This window comes from Anabrus simplex, chromosome 1 (assembly GCF_040414725.1).
Source record: "Anabrus simplex isolate iqAnaSimp1 chromosome 1, ASM4041472v1, whole genome shotgun sequence".
In the NCBI taxonomy this organism is placed as follows: Eukaryota; Metazoa; Arthropoda; class Insecta; order Orthoptera; family Tettigoniidae; genus Anabrus; species Anabrus simplex.
The window spans coordinates 328374575-328387073 of NC_090265.1; positions in this window are offsets into that span (position 1 = coordinate 328374575).

Sequence of the window (12499 nt, forward strand, 5' to 3'; positions counted from 1 at the left end):
CTGTGGTTGTGGTCTTGTTATATCAGTCTCCAGTTGTGAAACAAAGTTTTCCCAACTCTTTCTGTGCTTTTTCCGCACTTCCCTTTTTGCTATTGCTCTCTTGTGGTGATACTCTATTTTATCTTCTAATTTGCCAGTTGACAAAAAAATGTTATAAGCATTTCTTTTGTCTAAAATAACTTTTTCAATCTATTCATCCCAGATTCTTAAACCCTTTTTCCTCTGCCATTTTTTCTTAACTCCCAAACTCTCAGAAGCAGACTGCTTTAAAATTGAACACAAATTAGACCACTCCATTTCCACGTTGTCACTAACTGGTGTCATCTGTGTAAGTTTATTAAGTCTGTTCTGGTATAGCCATTTTATACTGGGGTCTCTTAATAGGTTAACCTTGTAAGAAGTTTTAATTTCTTGTGTTGTTTGTTTGTTTCTTTTATACCATCTAGGCCTCAGACGAATAGGTGCTACTAATAGATAGTGATCAGTTTCCAATTCAGGGCCTCGATAGACTCTTGTATCCAAGACTAAATCTGCCAATTTACCATTACAAATTATATAATCTATAATCGATTTCTGATTTCGTGCAGACCACGTATACTTGTGGGTGTCCTTGTGTGGGAACATTGTATTCATAATCTTTAACTGATTGAAGACAGTGAAATCTATTAATTTTGTTCCATTGTTGCTTTCTACATTTAAAGAATACATTTGTAATGGAACAACTGAAGCTACAAAAATATCAGTGTCACTGCCGTCATCATCTGTAAATTTCTGCTTATACTATGTCTGCCTGAACCATCACACCCCCATTTTAATATAATATGAACTGTATCACTGATAGAAATAGACTGTTTCAAAACATCATCTTTAACTACTGCAAGGTGCTCAATTGTATGTTCGACCAGTGATTGCAATGTTATTGTGGCTGATGTTTCTGTTATTGTTATTGATTCACTTGGTAGATAGCATTTCTGTTTTGTTTCTCTAATGATGTGGCAAGGTGGGAAAATATTACAGTTCCTATTTTTGCATTCAAGTCGCATATTCATATATTGGATTTTGCTGTAATTGTTATCTACAAGGAATGATAGAGCCTCTTCACCGGTAAGTGGTACAGGTTTTACAGCTGGTGATATATAGGATTTTTTCATTTTAGTAGCTCTATGTGGAGACTTAAGAGTTTCTTTAACCATTTTTGCAGCATCTCGTTTTCCAGACATGTACAATGATACTTGTGTGACATGAATAAGTTCTTGTTCTGAATGTGCAGAGAGTAGCGGTTGAATTTTTCGTCTCTTTGATTTTTCACTACTTTCATGAAAAAGCTTTCTAGGCCTTCAGTTTTTTGATGCGGATGGAGTAGGAGGATATAAATTTTCTGTTAATTTAGAATCATACACAATTTTCAAAAATGTTATCTTCTCTTTTAACCAATCAGAATATTTTGAAATGAATTTTGCTTTACTTCTATGAACCTGCTCCCACCGCCTGGTAAAATTATCAACAAAATCCTTTAAATCTCCTTGTAGGCATTCAGTTATCTCTTCAGAACAATTGTCTATCCCTAATTTACTTTTGACAAAGTCACAAAGTTCCACTTTTGACACAATCTTCGAACCCAGTGCTTCCAACAGTTGTAAACATGTGAGAACTGGTTGCGCGGCATCTTCTAAAACGTAAAATAACTAAGTAAGTTGCAAAAAGATGCAAAAATTCTTATAACAGGCGTAAACTACAAGACTTTATCTACATTTTAACATTAAGTAGACAGTGACGCAGAGTGACACAACATAATAAAACTCTAAGTGAAAATATAATTTTAAAAATAATAGTTAAATATTACATGATGAAAATATAGCTAAAATTACGTAACAATTACGCCCATTAATAACTGAAACCCATTACAAATGTAAAGATCATACCTTCACCTGCACATTCCATCTTAAAGCATCACACTAACCTCAAAGACAACCAAACCACAGCCACTTACATTCACTCTCCAATTCAGACTGCGAGATATGAACGCACAGCGCAGAGGATAAGATAAGATTCCAGCGCGAACAGTGGTGACAGATTTGCACTAAGATGCGTTTATATCCCAGAATAGTGTGCGGCAATTATATGAGAATGCTGTAGAAGTAAAAAAAAATGATTTTTTAATTATGAAAAAAAAAATTTTGTCCTCCTAGATTTCGATTTTGACCCACTGTGCCATGGTGAGACAATCTGCTGTCCCTGCCGCATGTCTCCTCCATATATATACAAACAGGATGACATGATGTGCCAGCCTACATCACTCCCAGCTGCTTGAACATCACCCAAAGCTTGCAGCCCGCGCTGCTCAAACAGGAACTACCACAAATACTCAAGTGTATATGGAAAGAGAAAAAAAAAAATGTGCCTGAGGATTGGGAAAAGGGGGGTTATAACATCAATATTCAAGGAAGGAGATAAGATGATGGCATTAACTACCAGGGAATCATCATCCTCTCCCATGTTGCCAAGATAATGGAAAGGATTTTGGAAAGAAGAATTAGAGAAAAGGTGGAAAGTTAGTTACAAGAGGAACAATTTGGATTCAGAAGTGTAAGGTCAATGGTATAAACCATTTTCATTCTGAAATAGATCATGAAAAAGGATGGGAAGGATACAGATCAAAAGTTAGGGAATGCCCGACACACAGGGGCATTGGCAAGGAACTAATAACAATGATAAAAGCAATGTATGATAACTGTTACAGCTGTATGAAGACAACAGTGGGTAGAAAAGAATGGTTTGGAATTGACAATGGGCTAAAACAAAGGATTGTGTTGTCACCTTTGCTGTCCATGATGGTGATGGATGACATTGTAAAGGGAGCAAGGGAAGATTGTAGAGGGGAAAGAATGAATGTAATGATGTTTGCGGATGATGCTGAGATCCAGGGAGAAGATGAGGAGGAGGTACAACATCTCAATGTACTCAATAGAAAGATTGAACAATGGGGACTGAAGATCAACATGGAGAAGAACAAGACAATGGTGATGAGTACAATAAGTAAAGAAGGAAAAGGAGCTATCAAAATTGGAGGCAAGGGACTGAAAATAGTAGAACACTTCAAATACTTGGGAAGTGAACTGACAGAAAATGGAAGGCTGGATATAGAAATTAGTAGAAGGATACAACTGGGGAGTGCCTTTCACCACCAGGTACGGAGATTAATATGGAATAAAGATGTACCAATGAAGGTTAAAGAAGTAATGTACTTACCTACATTGGACAATGACTCAGAGAGATGAGAGCAGAGTACAGGCAGCTGAATGAAATTCCTGAGCAGTATAGTGCAGAAGACAAGGAGGGATAGAGTGAGAAATGAAGACATATGAAAAGTGCTAAATGTGCAAAAAACTAAATGACAAACTGGAACAGAATAGATTGACATAATTTGGATATGTCATGCAGATGAAAAAGGAAAGACTACCAAGACAAACACTGGAAGCACAGGGAAGGAAGGATGAAGTAGACCAAGATTACGATGGATGGACTCTGTGAAGTACGGCATAGGAAAACAGAACCTGGACTGGAATACAGTGTTGGATGAGGAATGTTGGAGAGAGAGGATGCAGTGGAGATGAACCATATTTATCCCCACCCAGTGTCAGCTGGAAATGGAGAAATTGATCATGATGATGATGATGATGATGGCTATATGACAATGACATCACATCTTTGTAATTTATAAGTTTCATGTTCTGTATTGATGGTGTAAATAGATAAAGTAAGATTGGCAGATGTTCCTCCTAATCAATACAATTTATATTTGGTACACAATATTACATAATATACTAGTTTTGGTCATTCTCAGCCATATTATCATGAACATCTCAAAGACTAATTAGCCTAGCCATAAAAATGTTTTTCAACATGTGCACTTAAAATCTTGTCAGTCTGTTTTGGTAAAATGGGTCTGTGCTCGTGATGATGATTTTTAAAATGGTTTTGGACACACTTGAACTCTTGCAGTATAGGTCACTTATGGTCTGATGTTGACAATATATAATTTGCGTTATCTATATGCTAAGAAGATTTTAAAAAGGTTAAAAATACACATTGTGGTGCAAAATATATATGTGAGTATTGACAAATATTTAACATCATTATATGGTGTCACTTCAAAAACCAGTTGATGACAAGAAGATAAACATCATTCTCAGTACTATTTGGTTGAATGGAAACATGTAGTGTTGTTGAAATCTGAAGTGTAGGTTAATTGTGTCTAGCTTGAATGTACTAGATGTCTGCAAATATACAGAATTTAGATAAGAGGTGTGTTAAGTAATGTACTTACTCCCTCTGGTTCATGCAGATCTTCTTAACACTACATTAGAGTCATATTGCCTGGTATCATCTGTGTGAGAATTGCTGTGTGGTGAGAGGCCTTGAGTGAGGGGAGAAGGTGCGGTAGGTGAGCTTGGAGGTGGAGCTTGTATTCGTGGTGGGTGGGTTGTTGTATGTTATATGAGTTTTTAAGAAATGTTTTGGCAATTAATGGAATAACAAAATCAAATCAAATATTTACTTCTTCAGTTAGCTCATTTAGATTATAATATAGATTGGTGTACTAATCGATTTGAAACAAGAATTACTCAGAAATATTGAGCAGAAGGTCTTTCTGTAAAATTTTTAAGATGTGTAAATCCCGTTTCATTTTGCTGAATTTGTGTTTGAGGTCTGTCATGCTAGTCCTTAGCTGAAAATCTATTGTGTTTGATAGCATTGGTATGTTCAACGCAGCGTAAAACAAAGTTCCTTACTTTGCATTCTTTACATTCCAGTCTGTATATTCCAGTGTTGTGAAATTTATTAGTGGGATTAATGTATTAGAATTATGAAAAAGTTGGGTGTTATTATTGGTAGTTTTAAATGCTATTTTAACTTTATGTTTCTTAAGCACATTAGTTATGTTGTGGATATTGCTGTAGTTGAAGGTAAAAATTGAAAGTATATTTTTGTTATTTGATTCCTTAACTAATTTAGGTTTAGGGTTTTTTAAATTTTAGATATTAACTTTTTAACAAAGTCTTTGTTGAAGCCATTTTGGTTTGCTATATTTCTAATAGTGTTTATTTCTTTGCGTAGATTGTCTTTTGATAATGGTATGAAAAAAAACATTTTTTGAAGCGTGTTAAGTAATAATGTGAATGTCCGGCCCCGCGGTGTAGGGGGCAACGCATCCGCCTGTCACCCGGTGGCCCCGGGTTCGATTCCCGGCCGGGTCAGGGGTGTTTAGTTGTAATGATTAATATTGCTGGCCTGGGGACTAAGTGTTTGTGCTGTCTTTAATCTTCCTTTCCTCACACACAACATTCCACACCACCGCCATTCCAATTACATGCAGGTTCATACAATATGGTGCCAGTAGGGGCAAAAGATCCACATGGGTTGACGCCCTGAACAAATAGCATTTAAAAGAAAAAATGATGTGATTTATTTGTTAATACCTACATATGATTTGCACTACAATGTGTATTTTTAACTTTTTTAATATCTTTTTAACATATGGATAATACAAATTATATACTGTCAACATCAAACCATAAGTGACCTACACTGCAAGAGTTTAAGAGTGCCCAAAATCATTTTAAATATCATCATCACAAGCATAGACTAATTTTACCAAAACAAACTGACAAGATCTTAAGTGCTCATGCGGAGAAACATTTTTATGCCCAGGCTAATTAGTCTTTAAGATGTTCGTGGTAATATAGCTGAGGATGGCCCCATGCTGGGCTGAAACTAGTACCATTATATAATATTGTGTACCAAATATAAATTGTATTGATTAGGAAGAAGATCTACCAATCTTTCTTTATTTATTAATGACATCACAAACACACAACAGTGGGCTCACCATTATCAGGTATAATAGCAAGCAATTTCCTAAATAGCTTTGAAAACAATTTCTTAACTGACCAGCATTCTAAAGGAATACATAATATATATATATATATATATATATTTTTGCTATTTGTTCGGGGTGTCGACCTAAAGAGATCTTTTGCCCCTACTTGCAACATGTGATATGAACCTGCGCGTAATTGTAATGGAGGAAGCGTGAGGAAAGGAACGTTAAGGACGACACAAACATCCAGTCCCCAGGCCAGGGATATTAATCATTTACAATTAAAAACCTCTGACCCAGCCGGGAATTGAACCCGGGGCCGCTGGGTGACAGGCGAACACATTGCCCCCTACACTGCAGGGCCGGACTAAAGGAATATTACACCAGAACAGATATGTATATGACCAATGACGGGAAGAATAGAGAATAAAAGTCATCATCATCATCATCATCACCCTAATCCATCTCCAGTTTCCTGGGTGTGATATATGAGCCTCCTCCAACTCATCCTGTCCTTGTACCAATCATCCTACACCAACTTGTCCCAATCATGACCTCTCAGCAGTAAATCGTTCTTAACTAAATCTATCCATTCCCTTTGTGGCCTTCCCACAGGTCGTCTTCCTTCTACTTTTCTGTCAAATTCCTTCCTTGCAGTTCTGTTAACTGGCATCCTCTTCATGTGACCAAACCATTTCAGTCTTGATATCTGAATCTTATTGAGGAGAGAATCATCTATTCCTACTTCTTCTCTGATCTTCTCATTCCTAATCTTGTTTTCCCTGGTTTTATAGATCATAGTGCGTAGGAATTTCATTTCAGCTGCCTGGAGTTTGGAATTCTATTGGTCAGTGTTGTGGTTTCGAGACTGTATGTAAGAATTGGTGTATAATAGGACTTGTTTTCATAGGTATTTGCTCATCCCACAGTAGGTGTCTTACCTGGTAGTAAAACTGTACTTACTGGGCGAGTTGGCCATGCGCGTAGAGGCGCGCGGCTGTGAGCTTGCATCCGGGAGATAGTAGGTTCGAATCCCACTATCGGCAGCCCTGAAGATGGTTTTCCATGGTTTCCCATTTTCACACCAGGCAAATGCTGGGGCTGTACCTTAATTAAGGCCACGGCCGCTTCCTTCCAACTCCTAGGCCTTTCCCATCCCATCGTCGCCATAAGACCTATCTGTGTCAGTGCGACGTAAAGCCCCTAGCAAAAAAAAAAAATTGTGTTGCCTTATTGATTTGATTGTTCACCTCATGTTTTGCTAGGTTGTCATTTGATAGAACGCTACGCAAGTATTTGAAAAGTGGAACGCTGTCCAGTTGGGCTTCATTTAACATGACTATTGGTTCTGCTCCTTCCCCATACACTTTTATCACCACCGTTGGTCTTACTGCTGTTTAAACCATATTTCTTAAACTCCTCATTCCAGCTTTGCATTCTTTCTACCAATTCCTTTTCTGAGTCACTCCAGATAGCAACATCATCTGCAAATGTGAAGGCTTTGATATCTCCATGTTCTTTCCTTTTAATAGATTTCATTACTACATCCATCACAATCATAAATAGAAATGGTGACAATGAGCTGTCCCTGCTGCACTCCTCTCTTTGTTTCAAACCAGTCCGACAAACCACGTCCTACTTGAATACAACTTCTATTCCCACTATACAACATTTTCACTTTGTAATTGGGCTCAATTACAGTTATCTGAGAAAAAATGTACTCAAGTACAATTACTAATTACTTTCCAAAAAGTAATCAGTAAAATTGCAATTACAATTACTTCACAACACAATTTTTTTTTAGAATCATTGACATTTTAAGAGGGTAATCCCAAAAATAAGGTCTCCTATTTTTTTACAAATACAGAACTCTGTTCGTGTGGCTGTTGGTCACAATAGTGTGAAGAGTGTCTCCTGCGCTCGCATATAAACATGCACACACTGCACTGAGGCACTCAGTCTTGGCTTGACAACCGTTGAGAATGAAGCTCCTGTTGGATGTTACCACCAAGTGCGAAGCGCGCACAGTTATTTGCTTTTTGAACGCAAAAGGTACTGAAATCCATTGCCAACTGATGGAAGTGTATGGTGAGTCGTGCATGGATGTCAAAAATGTGGAGAGTTTGCAGCCGGTCGGACTGAAATTCACAACGAACAAAGGAGCGGGAGACCGTCAGTTTCGAGACAGTCGTGAAGGTTGAGCAAATCATGCATGAAGATCGGCGGATCACCCTGGATGATCTCTGCACTTTGGTTTCTGAGGTTTCCCGAAGCGACGCTCACAGAATTTTAACGGAAAAGTTGAAATACCTGAAGGTGTGCGCAAGATGGGTGCCACGCATACTGACTGAAGACCACATGCGGCATGGACTTGATTCTTCCCGCGCATTTCTTCAATGCTTTGCAGCCAAACAGGCCAACTTTATGGACTCAATTGTCACGGGTGATGAAACCTGGGCATTCCACTTTACACCTAAGACCAAGCAACAATCACGCCAGTGGCGGCATCCTTCTTCGCCAAAGCGGAAATTTGAGCAAACGCAGTCTGCCGGTACAGTCATGACAACCATGTTTTGGGATTGAAAAGGGGTATTGTTGGTCGACTTTATGCCCGCTGGGACCACAATTAATGCTGACAGGTACTGTGAGACCCTGGAAAAACTCAGATGGGCAGTTCAGAACCGGAGAAGATAAATGTTGAGCAAGGGCGTAAACATTCTCCAGGACAACGCTCGCCCGCACGTCGCCCAGCAAACCGTTGCTCTCCTGCAACAGTTTCAGTGAAACATCATCACCCACCCAACAGTCCCGACTTGGCGCCCAGTGACTATCACTCGTTCCCTAAGTTGACAGAACATTTGGCTGGAAAGCGATTCAGCACCGACGACGAGGTGAAAGATGAGGTTCACAACTTCTTGAACAGCATGGCGGCAAGGTGGTATGACATGGGCATACAAAAACTATCATAGCGTCTACAAAAATGCATCGACCGAAATGGTGATTATGTAGAAAAATAGCTAAATGTTCAAGCTGTAAAATGATGTAAACCATTGTAGAAATAAACAGGTCTATGTATTTATGAAAAAATAGAAGACCTTATTTTTGGGATTACCTTTTTCAAAATATTTCACCGTTACATGTTAATTCAGGCTCCATTCTTGACCACATAACCTTCGTGGGTGGGGGAGGTAGAATAACATCTACGGTATCCCTCGCCCGTCAATAGAGGCGACTAAAAGGCAGACCAAGGAATCTCTCAAATTGGGAGCATGGGTAGGTGACCACAGTTCCACTAGGTGAGTCTTGCATTGCTTCCACTTACTTGTGCTAGTATCATCGGTTAACTATCATTCTTTCCCGACCCTAATGATATTAGGTTTTTGAGGCCTAGGAAGTCTTCCATTTTCACACCCTTCATGGCCCTTCCCTTCTTTTGCTGATACCTTCACTTTGTGAAGTGTTGGACCTCCTCCATTTTTCTTCTGATTAGTGTTAGTGGAGGATGGTTGCCCAATTGTACTTCCTCTTTAAGCAATAATCACCACTACCACAATCTCGACCACTTAGTACACAATTATCTAAATCTCAACCAGTAACTGCAGCAAAATGCCAATAAAAAAGCGAATGCGGGACATCCTGGAATTATACCCCTGGTGATATGCCTTGCGAGTGCTGGGGCTCCACAAATGCTAATATCTCTATATGATGTATATCGATTACTGCAATGTAACAATCACTAAAATGTAACGATTATAATTACTGAAAAAGTAATCATTACAAGTATTTTAATTACTTTTGCTCAATTACTTCCTAACTCTGTCTATATGTCTATATGAAAATGATGTCATAAATGCACAACAGTAAATTAAACATACTTAATTCTTTACACAAGTAAGTAAATCAAGTTCACATTAGAACCACAAACTAACAAGAAAATCAGCTTTATAGACATCACAATCACTAAGAATAATGGCAACCTGTCATACAAAATATACAGAAAACTCACTCAGACATTGTACACAACTGACAATAAATCCAACCATCCACAAGCACAAATTAGCAGGACTGAATACAACGATACACAGAGCAATTTCCATACCAATTAGCACAATGGATTTCAATGAAGAAATACAAATAATAAAACAATTCACAAAAGAAAATAACCACCCTCCTGACACAGTAGATAAAACATTAAACAAAGGAAAAACACCAGCAAAAACCACACCTGAGAGAGAAAAATACATTGTCCACAACTATGTAAACAAGAATACATATAAAATAGCAAACATTTTTTTCAAAAACAAAATCTAAAATTAGCCTTTAGAATGAAATATGCACTGCAAAGACATACCAGGAAATGCAACCTAAACAAAAAAGACCTTTCCTCCAAGTTATGAGTTTATGAACTCAAATGTTAAGAACCAAACTGCAACAACACATATATACATGCCAAGCAAAACCTACAGTTATTCCTTATTATAATGTCATCATTTGTTTGCAGCATTTGTTGGCACAATGAAGAGAGTGGCCTCAAATTGAGATCACTATTTTAAAACAGTAAGTTGAATGACCTAAGCATCTATGTAGTGATACGCTGTATTGAGATTTTCTGGAATAATATTCCTCAACATTTAATTCTGAAATGTCTGTATTTTGCATTAGAACAATCCTATGACTATTGAGCATACTCCAAAACTTCCTCTGGTTATGGTTTGAAGTGTTCTGCTGGCTAACAAAAGGATGATGTTCTCTATAGGTACACACTTCTCACTTTTATATTCCACACACAAAATTGATTGTTTATTCATCTTAGAAACTTGTATGCACAGGACAGACAAGGCTAAAGTTTAAAGAAGGTCAAGATGTGCTACTGTCAAACTATGTATCCTAAAATTGCTTCGTCCATGCTTCCAAAGCTTTTTTTCTCAGAAATAGTCCATTATGGTAAGCCTTAAGGAAATTCCCATCCATGGCAAGTCGATTGAATCCCATAACAAGTAAATCCCTGGCACCATGCCACTTGAGATAATGAACTACAGGTAACGAGGATTGGTAGCACACTCAAATTGCTCATATTCCTAAACGATCAGATAAGAGCCATGTTTCCATTCAAAGAAAAGGTTCCCGGGCTCCTGCTGATATTACATATGATAATTTTAAACCAGCGGCTGGTGATATATCGAGCACATTCATAACACTGCTTGGCACTTTTGTGCCTGTGCCACCAATGGTGCATGGCGGTAGGTGGTGGTGGCGGCATTATATTGAGGTAGTTACTATATTATTTGCAGAAGGAATATCCGTTCGTTGTTTGTTGTGGGCAATAACTGAGGGTGGTGGAGTATTGGGTGTTGTTTTTTAAGGGGTTGACTGTAATTTTCACACCAAATACAAAGAACACAAAATTGCAGTAAGATACAATTGATATTCAGCCTTCAGAGAACACGCATACTCACACCATTTCACAGACATTGGCACAGATCTAAAAAATTTACTCACCGAAAATAGAAGCAAATTTTGAACATTATAGAGGCTATTAAAATTTACATTGCATAAAAAACTAATAAAACCAGCCTCAATGACCACACACATTTCAAAAATTCACCCCTCTTTGCCCTACCACACTCATGTTTTTACGAACACGAGTGTAAATTAATTTCCCGACTTAATTTTCTTTTTTGCTTTAGTGGTTAATGAATCCCACAGGAGGACACTCTGACTTAAATGTTTGGAATGTGGGTTAATATAATCTTATCTGTTGCAAATGCCCTAAATTGATGCACTGTCTTCGCCAATCAAGACGTTTTAGTAGGTTATTAGTTATCACTAAAAATAAGGTCTTACAAGTTACATTTTAATTCAATTCCATACTTTATTTTATCAAAATCATCAACATACATTTACTCCCTAATACACAAAAATACATCATAAGATGAAGAAGCAGCACTCTCCCCCTCCACTGTACAGTGCACTGTACACAACAACGAGGAGGAGGCAGCTAAAGGAACAGCAAACCATGGAAAATGTTGTAGACACTGCCCTCTGAATGGGCAGAAAAGAGGTTCCGAGGTCAAGATACCAAGCACAACAAAACAACAAACAAGGAAACATGGTCAAGAAACTACTTGAAATCAAACACAAGTTAACTTAATCTAAATTAAATAATAAAATTAGAAGATCTTACAAATAAATAAATATTAAGTAAATGAAAATATGTGACCTAAATAAATTCCAATAAATTCTAACAAGCTGAAACCATTACCTTAAAATATAATAAAATAATTAAAAATAATCACACTTATAATCTAAGTAATATAAATGAAAATAATTACATAAAGTGTCAATTAAGTTTTTAATGAAATAATTAAGGTCATTGATATTTAGAAATTTCATCATGATCCATATTGAAGTGCAATTACAATAAATTGAAATTATTAAGGGTCCACCTATTCAATACATTGACATTTATTAGTATGAACCAATCACATATCATTTACATAAGGTACTAGTTTTGGCACTTATATCGTGCCATCATCAGCCATAGAATCAAATGAGGCATTCACAAACAATCTTAAAACAATTTAAAACACACTATAACACCTGCATAGATGAATATTA